A 19118-nucleotide genomic window follows, 5' to 3' on the forward strand; every position below is an offset into this window, starting at 1 on the left:
TAATCTCTCATTCTTAATTGAAATAAAATATATTATATTTAATGTAAAACAAAAAATCGAAATGTCTGATATAAAGCTAATCTTTGTCTTCGGTCTGTTTTATTTTGGTCCGGTATTTAATTTTTCAGCACGCAAACGTAATATATCTATGACTTTCAATAAATTTGTTTTTTCCAGCATACATTTGTATATGATGCTATAAGATTTGGGCTTAACGATAGGTACATTCCAATGATGTTTGACTTTTTGTTACCGCAAGTACCATGATGCCAATATGCAGTGTTCATATATATATATGTTCAGATCTTGATCGTTAACTATCTTGATTATAATTATTAAAAAAAACACTACAGTTTGTGTTCCCTCTGCCTTTTATAGATTTGGTTGTTTATCATTGACATTATTCAGTCGATTCATATTTTATAATTTCTTTAATTTATCTTGTACAGTTTCCAATAATGAGAATTTGGGTGTCCAAGGAAGGTAACAACAAACAAACTTAATAAATTAATACAGAACGTTGGGCAAAGAATCCATGTTAACCAATTTTACACACACACACGTGTTCTGCCTTGTTTACTATATTCAGAGGACAACTGAAAATCATATTGCACTCCATCTGATTTACATTCTTAGATTTCCTCAAAGTGTTCGGTTTAAAGCAGCAATATACAATGCTATTTATACGTTTGTATAATGACTCAACATCAGACTTGTGATAAATATGATGAATTTATTTGTTTAATAAAATTAACGGTATCAATTTTTTAAAATTTGCACATAAATATAGACATAGGCTTGACAGACAGAAAATAGAGAAAACACGAACACATGAATCGACGAAAAACTGACAACATAAAATCAAAAAACATAAATACAAACATTTATACATCACATTATCGGAGTTTTTTTGTGTTTTTGTGATTTTAGTTTTATACAGAAAAAAAACCAACAAGCAACATGAAACCTGCAACAATACTTGGGGTCACCGTGATAGCAGTTAGCTGGAAAAGTTAAGCAGTTATTGTACCCTCTGCGGGTGCCACCTTGTGGCTCACCGTGTGTACATAAGTTGGTAACAAATATGTATCAATGATGTACAAAAAAGCGGACTTTAAGCACATACGTGGTCACCTAAGATACAGAAATTCCACTTAACAGTAAAAGTCTAGCGTAATAATATAAATTCAGTCCTGGTATCTATGATGAGTTTATTTGATCCACCCTTGTTGCATTATCTATTTTTAGATGTAATTCGAGATACGACGCATACTTAATTGTATCTTTTATTTGAAGTGTGATTAGATGCAACAATAAATAAATGTTCATCCCTCCTGATAATCTCCTGTATCAAGTTATGAAAATGAAAGAAAACCATTCAACAGGGAGAGCATCACATTCCCGTACTCAACGAATACGTTCCCTAATTACTTGTTTATTATGAAATATCTGTGTAACAGATGACCACGGGTAAGTTCTAATCATCATGGCCACTTTTTCTCGATTAGTATACCTCGATGAAAATAACGTATTACCACTTATACGAGCACCACGATTACCTTCATTTGTCGAGCTGGAACTTCTTACAGTTCCGGAACACATTATTAGTTCATTCAAGTTTTTGATTTGGCTGGTGTGGTTCCGAATTTAATTTGCTACGTAGTGTTTTGTTTACTTATCGTCTTTATATGTTTTTTTTATATTATGTCTGTTGTATTGATTACTAAATGTATTCTCGTGATAAATTTTTGCCTTATTTCAATTGATGCACTCGATTCCCCATAGGTTAGCAATAAATAACAAGATTATCGCTACCGCTTCATCGTACCGACAATCAATTTATGGAAAGTAGGAATGAGTGCTCTGTGATTTCACGTCAGTTATTATCATATTATCATTTTATTGGAAGTGTACTGGTAATGTGCAAGTGTTATAGAAAAGTGGCAAAATATACCAGAGGGACGGTCAATATCACAGATAGAAAATAAACTGACAACGCCAGGGCTAACAAACAAAAAAGACAAACATATATATATAAATTATAACTATCTCAACCTCAAAGGGGTTGCTGCATGCTTTTGTCTATCTTATATCTATTTTAAGTGCTGTTGGTTTTTTTAAGATGCCTTTGAAATATATCACAATATCACAATATCTTAATGATAGTGTCAAATAAAGGTTTTGTTGTTTTGTTCAATTGCAATTGAAGTCTTTTTTTATCCTCTACGAGTGTCGTTGGGTTAAATCTCTATTGTAAAGTACACGATTAATGGTAGACTTAATCATTCTTTCATGGCCTGGCAAACTATTTTTAAAAATATACAAATTATCTATGTTTCATCTCGATTCAATCCGTATCTCTTGAAGAAATTTCACCGACCTAATTCCTATTAAACTATGCATTTATTTTAAAGGACAAATTATGTTACTAAATATTAGATCCAACACACGAGGATCATTTTTGTCAAATTGCGTTATAAATTATTTATCATATAATATAGACATGCTGTTGTTTTTTATTTGGTCGGGTTGTTGTCTCTTTGACACATTCCCCATTTCCATTCTCAATTTAAATTCCAACTTTATAGAATTCAGATGCAGATTAACAGACAAGCATACCAAAGTAGTTACAACTTTATTATAACACAACTATACAGCAGTTAAGCTCAACAATGCAAGTTGGAATAAGTATCGGTTACGTTAGGGTTTACCTATATCGACTGATTAATTAGTATGATATGAAATTGATTAAGTTTTCAGTGGATGCGACTCGTGTAGTTAGAATTTAATCCAAACATTTGTGAACGATATTATTCAATGACATCCACATTCCAGTTTGGATAGAAATATTTAATCGAACTTTTAGTACATTTCTAATTTTAGGAATTTCACGCATAAGAAATTGACTTAAGTTTTATAAAATACGTTTAATGCAATGTTAAGGCAATTAGAAGTAGTATTTACAAAACGACACAAAGAAATGCGAGACAATACTGAAAAATATTGATAAATTAATATTATCCATCTATTTATGCATAGAGCCCGCATTTAAAGAAAATAAATTATATATATAATATTTATTTATACCTGCCCGAAGTATACAAAGCAATGCAGTGTAACAAATCATTGCATACCTGCGAAATATATTGCAAAACTGGATGTTTACAAAGCTGGACTATACCAGTAAATATTTGTAAACATGTGTTTTTATTGTGTATTCTTTATGGGGTGTAACTTTTGCAAATAATCACCTCCATATGCATTTCATATCCATCGTTTGGATCCCGGGAGTATCACCAGCCTAGTAGTCAGCACTTCGGTGTTGACATGAATATCAATTATGAGGTCATTTTTATAAATTTCCTGTTTACAAAACTTTGAATTTTTCGAAAAACTAAGGATTTTCTTATCCCAGGCATAGATTACCTTAGCCGTATTTGGCACAACTTTTTTGGAATTTTGAATCTTCAATCCTCTTCAGCTTTGTATTTGTTTGGCTTTATAACTATTTTTATATGAACGTCACTGATGAACCTTATGTAAACGAAACGCGCGTCTGGCGTACTAAATTATAATCCTGGTATCTTTGATAACTATTTATACCACTGGGTCGATGCCTCTGCTGGTGGATATCTCGCCCCCGAAATATATTGCAAAATTGGATGTGTACAAAGCTGCACTATACCAGTAAATATTTGTAAACATGTGTTTTTATTGTGTATTCTTTATGGGGTGTAACTTTTGCAAATAATCACCTCCATATGCATTTCATATCCATCGTTTGGATCCCGGGAGTATCACCAGCCTAGTAGTCAGCACTTCGGTGTTGACATGAATATCAATTATGTGGTCATTTTTATAAATTTCCTGTTTTCAAAACTTTGAAATTTTCGAAAAACTCAGGATTTTTGTATCCCAGGCACAGTTTACTTTAGCCGTATTTGGCACAACTTTTTGGAATGTTGAATTTTCAATCCACTTCAGCTTTGTATTTGTTTGGCTTTATAAATATTTTTATCTGAACGTCACTGATGAGTCTTATGTACCGTAACAAATATTAAAATCTATCTTGGTGTAAATACATGGCAAAGCTCAAGTTTTATGGACCCATTTAAATGTTGATATTTTCGGTTACTTTATATATGTATACAAAATATTGGAATTACTTCAATTTATTTATGTTCTGAATAGTTGTTTGCATGATATATACTGCGGTCTCTAAAAACTGCCCTGTAGTACGGAAACACTATTAAATGTTAACATTTACGATGTGTAAAGAAATGGCAAACACCTGCAAATAAATGTAAAGTATATGTAAAGCTTAACACCTTAATATGTCTTCCAAATATTTGCCTATGTACGTAAATCGAGGATTTCCTGCAGTGCCTCTATCTAGTTTTATTTCAATCTATGTAAAAAAAGGCTTAATCACTCACCAGTAATGTTTGGTTAAAACTTACATCAGTTACCTATCGGGAAAACTAAGCTAGCATCATGGATGTCTAGAATATCAATAAGTGCAGATCTGTCAAAAATCTACATAAAACACTGCATTTAGGCTACTGTGGGGTAGATCTACTGAAAATTATGTCAGTTACTGGTCTTCATCGAAATGTATAGAGTCTTGAGAGCTAAAAAAATGAGCAGATAATGAAAAAAGAACACTTTCTTCAGCTGTATCCTTTCAGCTTCAAATGTTATAACACTCACCTTAAATTCTGTATGTTTCTCTTCAGACACAGGTCGGGATATTGAGGTCAGAATGTCCAAGGAGCAGTTGTCTAATTCCACACTCAATATTATGAACAATGCCTAAATAACTGGAGACACTTTCACATTTAACATTGTACAGACAGATGAAAACCATGGACTGTTATGTGTTATGTTAATTTCAACTTGCTATCATCATCAGTTACTCACGAGTTATGTTTATTTCTGTAATATCTCTTTAGTCAAAACTCCATGTTATCATAAAGTTGGGAAAATATTGTAAAGTTTAATCAACACTTAATTTCGTTTCTTCTCGATAATTTACATGTGTACACATCAAAGTAAACTGTAAACAATGCGACATGGATTTGGTCTCACCATGTAATTTCATTCAAATAAAAAATAGGATCAACTTCACTTTACTTTTGTTAAAAAAAAAGAGAGGAACAGATGCATAATTTTCCTCATGTAACTGATATGAATACACATCGGCGGTACACACTCAACTAACCTCAATGACAGCGCCATTTTCGAATGTGATCATCTTGTAAATCAAAGTAAATGATCATTTCTATCTTTTCTGACAGTTACACACACATTATTTCAATTTCATAATATTTAAATTGCATCCGAAAACTACTGCAATTGAAAAATCATATTAAAATATACACTTATTTAGTTTACACATCTTTAACGTCAACACTCGTAGTGTGCTCAATAACGAGAACAGCCAGAATTTGCCTTGACCTAGACCGTTTCAATTCAAAACTGATACCGCTATCGCTCAAGGTGAAATATTTGGCATAAAAAGCCAACCCGTGGTAAATCACGATATATTCAAGCCCCCATGAATTATTTCTCAACTACACACTGTGTAACATACAAGTGCCATTGCCTGACTGACAAATCTTTTTAAAACAATTTGTAGATGAATAGTGCTTTTAGACTAGCAAATTCAGAATATAAAAAGTGGATATATTCTAACCTTTCAAAAATCAGTAACAATGTACGGTACGCAATATATTTATATACAAACATTCATATTCTTGTAACAAGGCTATCGTAGCTTCATGGTATAAGCTGAAGCTCGTCATCTCATCTTTAGATTTCAAGAAGTAATCATGAATAAAAACAAAATAAAATATGCTTTCATCATTAAAAGCAGTATTTTTTTTCGCAAAATGATAAATTATTGCAACGTGATGTTTTCATTTTGTTAAGTATATCATTCATCGAATTATTCTGACAAGCTATCACGTAATTAGCTAACCAACTGTGTTTTCTTGTTGTTCCCGTTGTTCAATGTTTGGTAAAGTCGACTTCAAATATATAAAACAAAATTTAGATGCATTACAGTGGGAATTTACATAAAGATTTCTTTAAAAAGAATATTATCTTATCTGATTATAAAACTTGTTTTTTGTTCACTATCAAATTGATACCTTTATACTATTGGACTGTTTATCAGACTAATCAGCTTCATGAACCATTATGATTTTTTATTGATACAAACGAATATAATGAGATCAGATATATAGTCAAATGTACTAGTATATCAAGCAAATAATTTATATTTGATTTACTCATATAACTGACCCAAGCGCATATATGAGAAATAGTCAGGATGATGTCAGTGTGTCGGGGCATATACAATATTTCATATTACGTGCTCGTTGGGTTCAAAATAGGTTTTTCGTCTGACTTTGGAATCTTAGTAAACAATTACCGAAGTTTACGTCTGAAAATGGAATTAACGAAACCATTAGGATAACAAGTATAATTGCCAGCGAGACAATTATCTTCCAGCTTGTAAACGACGTATATATTTCAAAAAAAACTAAAAATATATTTTTTCTTCATATCTATTTTTACCTTTATTTGGTGATGAAGGTTTTACGTTATGTATCCATGATTGTTGATATGGAAAGGCTAAAAGAGGGGCGAAAGGTACCAAAGGGAGAGTCAAACTCATAAATCGAAAATAAACGCCATATCTAAAAGAGAAAAAAGACTCACAGATGAATAAAAGTACACAAGACACCACATAGAAAACTTAAAACGTCATCATGAGTCCCTTGTTCTAGTCACTTCAAAAGTCAAAAAGTCTGAAAAGACCAGTTTTTGTCTGAATTTGCATGAATTTTTACTCGACATTCTTGATTTCTCTTAATAATTTAAAAATAATCTTGACATTGTATGAATTTGTCTCATAAGGTTCTTGATTTTTCTTGACAAGTGTCTTGACAGTATGAACATTGTCTTAAAATTTCTCGACACTTCCTGTATCATCTGATAAGAATCTGGATTAGTCTCGACCAATTCTTGACTGTCTTAAATTTGTCTCGATCTGTCTTGACATATTCTTGACATTCTTAATAATGTCTAAATATGTCTTGACATATTCTTGACATTCTAAATAATGTCTGAATATGTCTTGACATATTCTTGACATTCTAAATAATGTCTGAATATGTCTAGACACATTCTTGACAGTCTTAAATATGTCTTGACACTATCTCAACAGTATAAATTTCGCCTAAAAATGTGAACAGACTTATTCTGCACTGTTTGTGACATTCTTTTGCTGCTATAAACTTATTATGGCCAAACTAAACTTTGAAGAATCAAGGATTAGTTTTGTGTAGTAAGATACCCTTTTGGTGCAACTTAGTTGGAATACCCTGAATAATCCCCCATGTACTTTGATTTTGATTAATTTTTATTAGACGTTTAATTAATTGTTTTCACTTGGAATATAAGTTGAAGTTGCTGAAAAACAGCATTTAGATTTTTGCCGTTCGCAAAACTGCCAGTCAAATTTGCTTTACTAAAATAGGTGTCTATGAGGCAGTTTTAAAATGTGACCATGCGTCTCTTTTGGATCCCAACATTCATCTTTTGGGTTTGTGTGGCTGAAATAAGAGAGAGGGGGGGACTTTCGTGAAGGTCAAAGACTTAGTTCCCATCTTGATTCAAAAACCTTGTTAATTTTTTAGGACAACCAAAAAAACATTTTTTATTTCAATTTGAGTGTTGAATTTTATAAATTTTTAACAAAAATAAATATTTTTGACAGTTGCTAATAATAACTGACCTTCCGAAAAAGAAAAAAATGTTAAGATCTATATTATGAATGTCTGTTTGGGATCCATTTCATATATCAATGATTTCTATAGAAAATAGACCCATTATAAATACATTTTTTTATTATTCCTGGGGAAGATAACACTTTTCTTTTGATCTTTGGGATATATTCAATTTTCAATTCATTTTTTTTCATCAAAATGATGATTTTCATTTTCGTCTATGAACAAACTTTTTAAATTGTAGTGGCATGGTCGGTCAATTGATAATTTGTATGGCTTATTACAGGTAAAGCAATAATTTCTATTTGACAGTTGCGTGTACTCTGGGGGTTTGTGGAATATCTTAATTTTATGGGGAACATCCTGTCCATGTGTAATACTTAAAATATATTCCAACAGATGACATTACACAATTTTTCTTCTGTTAAATGAATGATTTGTATATCATCATAATTTGCTATTAATATATAAACCACATTTTGGTACAATAATTTTTTACCATATAAACATTTAATATTATGAATGTAGAATGAAATATGTCTACAGTATGATTGGTTTTAATCATTTAATTTATAAAAAAATTTAGGAATCAAAATTTGTAATTATTTAAAAACTCAATTTTAAATTGTTTTATATCAACACATCCAAATTTAAATTATTTTAAACATTAGATTTAAACTCAGAACTGTCAAGTAAATTTAAGACACAATTCAAAATGTTCAGAATATGTCAAGACATACTGAGAAAAATAAGAATGTCGAGAACATGTTGAGAAATTTCAAGACAGTATTTAAATGTCAAGAATTTGTCAAGAAATTTTAAGACCATATTCAGAATGTCAAGAATATGTCAAGTAATTTTCATACAAACTTGATATAAATGAGAATTTGTCAGGAAAAATTAAGACACAAGTCATACTTTTGGAGAATGTCAAGCAAAAGTTCATGCAAATCTAGACAAAAACTGGTCTTTTCAGACTTTTAGACTTTTGTAGTGAGTGATATGCACAAAAACGTAGGACCAATCAGTAAATTTGCAGGAATAAAACTAAAGGAAGCACAATTTCAAGATATCTTAAACACCTCACAAATGCTCATCGAACTATAAAGATATACTGTCTAAATGTTCATCATCTCCTAATAAGCTCAAAGAAATGAATACTACAAAACACGATAGGAACATGCAAAAAAGTAGACAATATGTCATCTCAACTTGTATTTTTGAAGTTGAAAGGTTGTATATGTTATATAAGTGTTCTTACGAACAACGATATATTGCTGGGTCTTCCAAGTACTCCACGAAACCTCTTTCTACATTATTAACATCTATTTGATCAGCAATCAAAGACCGGCTTCAAAGTTATTGTGAAACTGCCTATTCTAGAGGTGGCCATGAATCAGATGTGGATACTTAAAAATTTCAAAGATCTTTTAGTGTAAAATTGAGAATGGAAATGGGGAATGTGTCAAAGAGACAACAACCCGACCAAATAAAAAACAACAGCAGAAGGTCACCAACAGGTCTTCAATGTAGCGAGAAATTCCCGCACCCGGAGGCGTCCTTCAGCTGGCCCCTAAACAAATATATATTAGTCCAGTGATAATGAACGCCATACTAATTTCCAAATTGTACACAAGAAACTAAAATTAAAATAATACAAGACTAACAAAGGCCAGAGGCTCCTGAATTGGGACAGGCGCAAAAATGCGGCGGGGTTAAACATGTTTGTGAGATCTCAACCCTCCCCCTATACCTCTAACCAATGTAGAAAAGTAAACGCATAACAATACGCATATTAAAATTCATTTCAAGAGAAGTCCGAGTCTGATGTCAGGAGATGTAACCAAAGAAAATAAACAAAATGACAATAATACATAAATAACAACAGACTACTAGCAGTTAACAGACATGCCAGCTCCAGACTTCAATTAAACTGACTGAAAGATTATGATTTCATCATATGAACATCAGGCACAATCCTTCCCGTTAGGGGTTTAGTATCATACCATCATAACATATATGAGAAGAACATAACCCGTGTCATGCCAACAACTGTTTTTAGAATAAATGTGTTTAGTTCCGATGCAAAAACCTTATTAGTGACTCAATATTAACGCCAAAATATGCAATCTTTAATGACTTGACAACAGTATCGTAATTATAACCCTTCTTAATAAGTCTATTCAAAGTTTTTTTTAAGTTTCTGAGTTGAATACTGACACCTTTGTGCTTTATAAAGAATATTTCCATAAAAAATTGGATGTGAAATACCTGAACGTATTAGAAGTCTGCATGTTGAGCTATATTTACGAATGATGTCTTTATACCGATGATAAAAATTTAGTAAATGTTTTGACTAGTTTGTGAGATCGAAAACCCTGGTGTAATAATTTTTCAGTAATACATAAATTTCTCTCGTTAAAATCTAAAACATTGTTACATACACGAGCGAATCGTACAAGTTGAGATATATAGACACCGTAAGATGGTGACAAGGGAACGTCACCATCTAAAAACGGATAATTAATTAGCTTCCTTGTAAGTAGCAACCCTCTATCAAGAAAATCATGATAGTACATACAATCTAGCTCTCTGTCATCGTGTAATAGTATTAAAACATTTGACTTTTCTACACTTTACACAAGTATTCCACATTCCAAACTAAAAGACAAATTGAAAGTGTTGGTATTGCTTTGTTTCATAAAAAAGAATGGCCAACGTCGATACAAGTATCTTGTCTTAGGGAGGGGTAAATCCTACTTTGTAAAGGATCACTCTGATTCAAACAAAAAAATCTCTGAAACTGACATTATCAAAAGAGGGACGAAAGATACCAAAGGGACAGTCAAACTCATAAATCTAAAACAAACTGACAACGTCATGGCTTAAAATGAAAAAGACAACAGAAAAACAATAGTACACATGACACAACATAGAAAACTAAAGAATAAAGAACATGAATCCCACCAAAAACTAGGGGTGATCTCAGGTGCTCCGGAAGGGTAAGCAGATCCTGCTCCACATGTGGCACCCGTCGTGTTGCTTATATGATTACAAATCCGGTAAATAGTCTAATTCGGTAGGTCACATTCATGAAAGGGAAGGGGATTGTAGTTACGACGTAAGGAACATATCCGATATCAATTGTGAAACGGTTATTCCATAACGGTCAACCAACTCGTGATGGCGTCCGTAAAATTTACGAAGGGATGATTTTAACTTCACCATTTGGAACTCATGGTTTAATAGTTTCCTTGTGAGCAGTAACCCTCTATCAAGAAAATCATGATAGGAAATGCAAGCACGGGAATATCGTATCAATTGGGAGATATTTACCCCGTATGCAGACGCTGCTGGAATGTTGCTACTTAGAAATGGAAAGTTCACAATTGGAAAGCTGAAATCATCTCTTTTGTCGTAAAGTTTTGTTTTCAACCGACCCTCATTGTCCATTTCTAGATGTAAGTCAAGATATGAAGCCGACTTAACTGTATCTGTAGTATCCTTTATCTCCAATTCGATGGAATAGATGCGTTCCACATAGTCACCAAATTTTGAATTGTTTAGTGAAAGAACGCTTGATTTCTTGATTGACCACACATTTGTTACTTTCGGAGGACGTGTTTTTCAACAGACTGTCTGTATTCCAATGGGTACATATTCTGCCCCTCTTCTTGCCGACTTGTTTCTTTATTATTATGAGGCTGACTTCATACACGAACTTCTTAGGAAGAAGAATAAGAAGTTAGCAATATCCTTTAACTCTACTTTCCGCTTTATAGATGATGTTCTTTCCATAAATAATTCAAAATTTGGTGACTATGTTGAACGCATCTATCCCATCGAACTATAGATAAAGGATACTACAGATACAGTTAAGTCGGCCTCTTATCTTGACTTACATCTAGAAATTGACAATGCGGGTCGGTTGAAAACAAAAATTTACGACAAAAGAGATGATTTCAGCTTTCCATTTGTGAATTTTTCATTTCTAAGTAGCAACATTTCAGCAGCACCTGCATACGGGGTATATATCTCCCAATTGATACGATATTCCCGTGCTTGCATTTCCTATCATGATTTTCTTGATAGAGGGTTCCTACTCACAAGGAAGCTATTAAACCAAGAGTTCCAAATGGTGAAGTTAAATCATCCCTTCGTAAATTTTACGGACGCCATCACGAGTTGGTTGACTGTCATGGAATAACCGTTTCACAAATGATATCGGATATGTTCCTTACGTCGTAACTACAATCCCCTTCCCTTTCATGAATGTGACCTACCGAATTAGACTATTTACCGGATTCGTTATCACATAAGCAACACGACGGGTGCCACATGTGGAGCAGGATCTGCTGACCCTTCCGGAGTACATGAGATCACTTCTAGTTTTTTATGGGGTTCGTGTTGCTTATTCTTTAGTTTTCTATGTTGTGTCATGTGTACTATTGTTTGTCTGTTTGTCTTTTTTTCATTTTTAGCCATGGTGTTGTCAGTTTTTTTTCGATTTATGAGTTTGACTGTCCCTCTGGTATGTTTCGTCCCTCATTTACATAAATGTTAATGCGACTGGATTTGAACGGTTGACCTCATTAAATTGCCGAAATTTCATTTTGTATGTGATAGCATTAATATCCTCTGTACAAAAACATAATTTAGAGATAAGTTGTGCCTTTTAAAACACAATTAAACTATACATTAACAAATAAATACAAAGTATGAAATAACTGTTAAAGCTCATAAATGTTTTATAAATCATTAGTCCTTGGTGGGGATTCAAGCCAATGTACCTCCTACCAAATTGCATTGAGTTTTTTTCAAAAAGTTGTGCAACATCGACTTGAAAAAGAGGGGATAGGTAATCATGAAAATGTGCGTATAGCGTATAGCTTAATCGTAAAGCAACGTTTTTACTAGTGATTTCAAATCTGCTTCCAAATAAAAAGCAAACTTTTAAAATTTTGTTAATTTTTCGTTTTTATACTTTCGCATGGGTGTTTTAATATTTTAAAAATGTTTTGAAAATAAATCTGTTATGATAAGATAATATAAAAGTAGGACATGTAAATGACACGAGGTGATCGATGTTTAAATAATAGATTTTCAAATTATTCTTATTCATATTTTTAGCAAGGAGATATTATTCTATTTTTGTGAGTACCTTTTTGAATTGTTTACCTCTAACGAACTGCTTTATGCTTTTCTTTTGTTTTGCAGCTAACTAAATATTACGATTATGTTATATACATATACATATTCATGGATCTACAATCTGTCGATACCTGTAACTTGGCATTGCACAAGGTCATGTTTTTCTCTGGCTGTTTATGACATTTTTACACTAAATCCATTGGATGTGGGATGTGTACGGATTGATAGTTTAGTCTTAGATGCATGATTTTTTTTATTAGTTGTTAGAGGCTTGGAACTAGCTGTCAGATAACTGCGAGTACTCTCAGATCTATTCATTGCGTCTTTTTGTGTCGAGATGTATAAGTACCAGGCCACGTCTACTTGTATTTTTGTCCATCTGATGAGTTAAGCCTTTTTCAACTGATTTTTATAGTTCGTTCTTATGTTGTACTGTTATACCACTGTCCCAGGTTAGGGGGAGGGTTGGGATCCCGCTAACATGTTTAACCCCGCCACATTATTTATGTATGTGTCTGTCCCAAGTCAGGAGCCTGTAATTCAGTGGTTGGCGTTTGTTTATGTGTTACGTATTTGTTTGTCGTTCATTTTTTACATAAATAAGGCCGTTAGTTTTCTCGTTTGAATTGCTTTACATTGTCTTATTGGGGCCTATTATAGCTGATTATGTGGTACGGGCTTTGCTCATTGTTGAAGGCCGTAAGGTGACCTATAGTTGTTAATGTCTGTGTCATTTTTGTCTTTTGTGGACAGTTGTCTTAATGGCAATCATACCACATCTTCTTTTTTTATATACACAATGTTTTAACATATAGTGCAAAAATCGTAATGTTTTCGGTAATGACACAACCAAACAAATGTGTTAAGCATAATGAGGGTATAGAGAAAAGCATGACAGAATGGTTTATACTTTTCTGTCACCCGTTAATTGCGAAATATTTTATTAATTACATGCTGTTTACAAATACATTTACAAATTCGTATTCCAAAATTTGCTTCAATGTTGAGATTTTGCACATAAACATAATTAAGGGTAGATATGGAGCAGCAGTTTAATTTGCATAAAAGATAACATTTTGAAATAAATAATCAGAATATAAAAAACAGGGATACAATACTTATTTTCTTTGTCTTTACTTATTTTGCTATAATAGAAAAAGCAAATCATTAATTTACGAATGTACATTCCTGTATAAAGTTTGATTATTGAAGTTATCTCCCCTTATAATGAAACAATCGACCGTGCAAGGGCTGTATAGCCAGTCAAGGTCGTAAATTACTTCCATTAGTTGTTGTCCCTTACAATGCTTAGTTTTAAATGGTTTTCGTAAATCAATAAACAAACTTCTGTAAATGATTAGATATACTATTAGCCGTATTTGTTTTATTGCCGCAACATTATTTTTTTCTTTCTTCTATATTCAAGGTAACACAACAATCTACTTAAAAAACAACGTTGTGGTCATTCTGTAGGTACAATGTAATAAGTTAGTTAAAAAATTATAATGTTTTAAGATATCGATACTGATGTTGAGATTACCTTGATTATGATACTGGTCATGAAAAATTCATATGTGTATGATTTAACAAAAAAACCTTAATTGTATTTTTCATCATGTTTTAATAATTTGAAACGTTATTTTTAAATCGTTTTCCATTTTACATATAATATCATTGTTGTTGTCTGTGGTACCTTAATGGCACATGTTCATTGATAATGTTAAAGAGTTGATAAAGTATAAAGGTTACTATATATCTTAAAAAGGTCAATGACATATATCTTTATTCTTATCAAGATTTGGTTCAAATTTAATTTGAAAACATATGTTTATCTCAAACTTTTCGCGTCAAGTTCAACCAGTATCTATGGCGATAACTACGTTGTTCAAAACAAAAACAAAGTCATAATATAAAACCGTCAAAACGCACAGTTCGGACGAAGCCAATCTTTTCTCTTGTTGTATTATATATTCTATTTCTATGTAAGAAATAGAATAACAATTAAAACGCATTAGCTAGAGCAGGAACTAATGCATTCGAACACAAGTGTACACACCCGTCATTTTTCGTTTATTGCCACGGCGTTTTCGTTTTCTACGATCAATGTGTTTTGAATGTCTACTTGGTATCGTTAACTTCTTTTCGTATCCTTAGGTTGGACATTCTATGCGACTTAAAACCACTCACAGGATAATACGTTTTATCCTGATTCAGAGTAATTTCTCGCAATTTGATTGGCTAATATTGTCTTAATAAATTTCAGTACAATTTTTTATCACGTCAATTGGAATTATCTCCCTTATTTATTACGTCAATTGGAATTATCTCCCTTATACCACTGACCTAATAAAAAATAAAAGTCCTAATATTTTAAAGTTTTTACAGTTTCAGATTAAATATCTATAATATATTAGGTTGATAATGTCCTAAAAATGAATTTGAATATAATAATATGTGAAATAACAAAATCAGGATAAATTCGTTACACAGTGTTCAATTGTCCTAATACGGAATTTATCGGCTTCGCGTCACCCGATATGAACTTTATTGACCCGATAAATTCTCGTATTAGGACAATTGAACACTTTGTAGCTAATATTATATTCTGTACAATGTAAAAAACTGTTCTTGTGAATTTTGTGTAAAATCCCACATTTTTTTTAAAATGATTAGTGTTATATTAAACAATAGGAAAATATTATTTCCAAAATTGATAATTTTCCTTGAATGGACCTGCAATATTGATGAAATGACTGAAAACGATTACACCAAAGTCTGAAATGATAGTTTCGCTTCGTGATAAACACGTACCTCTTTGAATTTATATATAACCAACATATACAGTTGAATAATTTTGCTTTGCTACAAAAGCTGTCGAGGCAAAAAATGCAAACATTATAATAGATAATTTATTTTCAAAATGAAATATACAATATTTTTTTTTATTGGTGTTAGGGTAAAACATTAAAGCTGTCCCCCATATTTATTTACAGCGTTGTGATCAATTAAAGATAAACCCATTAACATGAACTGGAAACGTCTTACTGCGATCGGTATGTATTGCATATTTTGTTTTAATATACATGATATAGAAGACCGGGAATTTTATTTTTTGAATTGAGCATTTCATTATGTCATTTCTAATTTCAAATTTGGAAAATGATCATTCCTATATGACATTTACTAAACGACCATTTATTCTCTCGAATGTTGATTTTTTCTTAGTTCCAAGTTATCTTTGAGAATGTCAAACTTCGAACTTTGGGAAGAATACCAACCTTAAACTAAAAATATGAACTTGGAACTAAAAACTGTTCATTTGGAAATGAGAAATGTAAAGTTTAAAAAAGAAAAAAAAACATGTATCAACAGAATGTCCGAATCATTCTTTCGAAGTTTTCCTTCATCATAACGTCAATTAATGTTATATATTGAAAAATTATTAAGAAACATTAATCTGGTTTGATACTTTGCTAAACCGCCAACTTGTATTACTGTTTGAAGTTCTGTTGTATTGACAAAATTGAACGAACTAGACATATAGACCTAATAGTTTATTGTGACAAAAGTTGGGCCCAGCAGCTAAAACTATGCAAACACACTTCAACACAACTGACTAAAGTATTGCATGCGTCCTATACTAGTCAAAATACTAAAAGACAAAACTAATTTAAAGAAAACACAGTTTGATGGAAACGATAGACATTTCTAAAAGATAACACATATTGATCATGCTAAATGATATTTGACGTTCTTATTTCGATTTGGAAACAAAGCGATGTTCTTATTCAACTATTACATGGGCTACACTTGATTGACATTTCCAGTGTAATTGCAATGTCAGTTGTGAATTAAATAACGCCAGTAATCAAAGTAGACATTTTCGTTTGTACTGTTCGCTAAAAATTCAAATAAATCCATACTTATATATATATATATATATATATATATATATCTGCAAACTCCTTCATGTTGAAACGGTTCATATCTATTATATGTTGGCTTCATTTCTATTGTTGACGTTTACCGAATCAAATTGTAGCCATTCGAACACGTATTGTAAGTTCGCTTTTAAATACATAATCCAAAGTGTTCTTATTCATTGTTATGAAAAGCATGGTTATGTTAACATGTATAGGTTCAGTATAAAGATGTTGGCAAATATAATGCATACCTTTGTTATAATGAGAATATAGCATGAAATGATAGATTTTTATTTAAAGTCATATCAAACCTTATAAGAACCTGATCGATTTTTGCTTATTTTAACACCAGATTTCGTATATATAGAACTATTTTGATGATTGCCGCTCAAAAAAAAAATATTGTTAATTTCAAACAATAAAGTCATATCAAACCTTATAAGAACATGATCGATTTTTGCTTATTTTAACACCAGATTTCGTATATATAGAACTATTGTGATGATTGCCGCTCAAAAAAAATATTGTTAATTTCAAACAATAAAGACATTATCATAATTTCGTCAGTGCATCAGGATCTGCTTACCCTTCCGGAGCACCTGAGATCACCCCTAGTTTTTGGTGGGGTTCGTGTTGTTTATTCTTTAGTTTTCTATGTTGTGTCATGTGTACTACTGTTTTTCTGTTTGTCTTTTTCATTTTTAGCCATGGCGTTGTCAGTTTGTTTTAGATTTATGAGTTTGACTGTCCCTTTGGTATCTTTCGTCCCTCTTTTGTTCTGTTATATTTTGAAAAAGATTAATAAACCGAAGCATGGCATGACATATTTTGTTTCTTAATAAAGTCATATCTAACCTGAAAAAAAAAACACGATAGTGTTTTGCTTATTTTAACACAAGAAATTTATTGAGGTTTATTGCGATGAATACCGGTCAAAGCAATATTGTAAATTTCAAACAATAAAGATTCTTACAGAAACGAAAACAAAGAAATAAATAATACAATGATAATCAGCTCTTTTATAAGTGTCATTTACATTAACAATTATCTGATGAATATCACATCGCGTATTTGTAAAAGTGTGTTATGTTTGAGTGAATTTTCATCAGCGTTTGATAAAAATATGATATGGGGTGATGTGAATTGCAAGATGACAGCACTTACAAACATTAGCATCGTAATACTAATAAGTAGCAATATGATAGTTGATGCATTTCGTTAAATGCATATTTACTGAAATGGCAATCATTTATGTCGCATGTTTGTCCAATTTGAAACTATCCCAATAATACATGCACGCAATAATTCTTGAATTTACAGTGGCATGATAGATGGTGCGATAATAACACATTTGCTTATCATATCCATATGTATTATTTCAGAATTTACTTTAACTATCGTTGGGATTTGTTACATATCCTATGGAAATGGTAAGTTGAAGATTTGAAATGACAAATACGCAACATGTTGTTTATTATGTCGCATGTTTATATATAGTATGTAACTATTTTGAGGATCGTTTTGATATAAACAATAACGAAGGACTCTTAGTAGAACGAAACGTAGTTTAAAATTTTAATTGACTCTTTGGTTGTGGTTAATTGCCGTTTGTCTTTTTTGTTTTAAGTTTCTGTTTCGTAATACGTAAGGTTGTTGCTTTATTTGTTTGAAATAAGGGGCAGTTTAGAGGTAATTATACGATACGAATTGGTCATTATCTAAAACGTAATACCATATCATTTGGGATGTATTTGATAAAGTTCTCTCATTAGCGATCTATTTAAATTTTACATTTGCCATGTCACCAATATTATTAAGAACTATGAAAAGCGGAATTATTTTATGTTGTCTCTTGTTTTTGCCTCTGTACATATATTTAGATTATAACATGGCTTTTTGCATACCAGACCCCTTATCAGCACTATTTTATAGTATCTTCCCGAGAGCCGAAAGGCTTGAGGTATGATTTTGACCCTGAACTGGTATGGGCCTGATATGAAAAAAGCATGTCATGTTCTTTTTATCATATATTTCAACAGATGAGATACCGACAAACACTATTTAATAAAAATGCATTTATTGTCAATTTTGTTATGCATTTTTAATGATATATTTTCCTGATCCCTAATACTTTTTTATCCAACTGTTTTTTTTTATGTTTTTCACAAAACAAATACTTTTGAGATGTATTTTCTCGAATTTGCCGAATGACGTCGAAATGGTATTCGATAATAACCGGAAGAAGTTT

Source organism: Mytilus galloprovincialis, chromosome 8 (assembly GCF_965363235.1).
Source record: "Mytilus galloprovincialis chromosome 8, xbMytGall1.hap1.1, whole genome shotgun sequence".
In the NCBI taxonomy this organism is placed as follows: domain Eukaryota; kingdom Metazoa; phylum Mollusca; class Bivalvia; order Mytilida; family Mytilidae; genus Mytilus; species Mytilus galloprovincialis.